Source organism: Ylistrum balloti, unplaced genomic scaffold (assembly GCF_031769215.1).
Source record: "Ylistrum balloti isolate Yb309-2 unplaced genomic scaffold, AGI_CSIRO_Ybal_v1 Utg372036, whole genome shotgun sequence".
In the NCBI taxonomy this organism is placed as follows: Eukaryota; Metazoa; Mollusca; class Bivalvia; order Pectinida; family Pectinidae; genus Ylistrum; species Ylistrum balloti.
Genome location: NW_026782986.1, coordinates 156377 through 157046, shown reverse-complemented (window position 1 = coordinate 157046; position 670 = coordinate 156377).

The window sequence follows — 670 nt, the reverse complement described above, 5'->3', positions numbered from 1 at the left end:
CCCGTGTACAACAAATTGTAATTGTCACAGATCTGTCTCTACCCGTGTACAACAGATTGTTTTTATCACAAATCTCTCTCTACCCGTACACAACAGAGTGTTATTTTCACAAATCTTTCTCTGTCTGTGCACAGATCTGTCTCTACCCGTACACAACAGACTGTAAATGTCACAAATCTTTCTCTACCCGTGTACAACAGACTGTTATTGTCACAAATCTTTCTCTACCCGTGTACAACAGACTGTTATTGTCACAAATCTTTCTCTACCCGTGTACAACAGACTGTTATTGTCACAAATCTTTCTCTACCCGTGTACAACAGGCTGTTATTGTCACAAATCTCTCTCTACCCGTAAACAACAGACTGCAATTATCACAAATCTTTCTCTACCCGTACACAACAGATTGTTTTTATCACAAATCTCTCTCTATCTGTGCACAACAGGCTGTAGTTGTCACACATTTATCATTGATTGCCTACGTGTCGTCATTACTGTTCTGATGAACACGTGTACAGGAATTGATCGGATGTGTAAAATACACAGTATCCTTCATTATTTCATATTTCATTCATGACACAGAAATAGACAACATAGGCAAGGACACTGCATGAGAAATTCATGTCAAACGAGACTAGAATTTCAGCTGAAACCGTGTAGTACACAGACA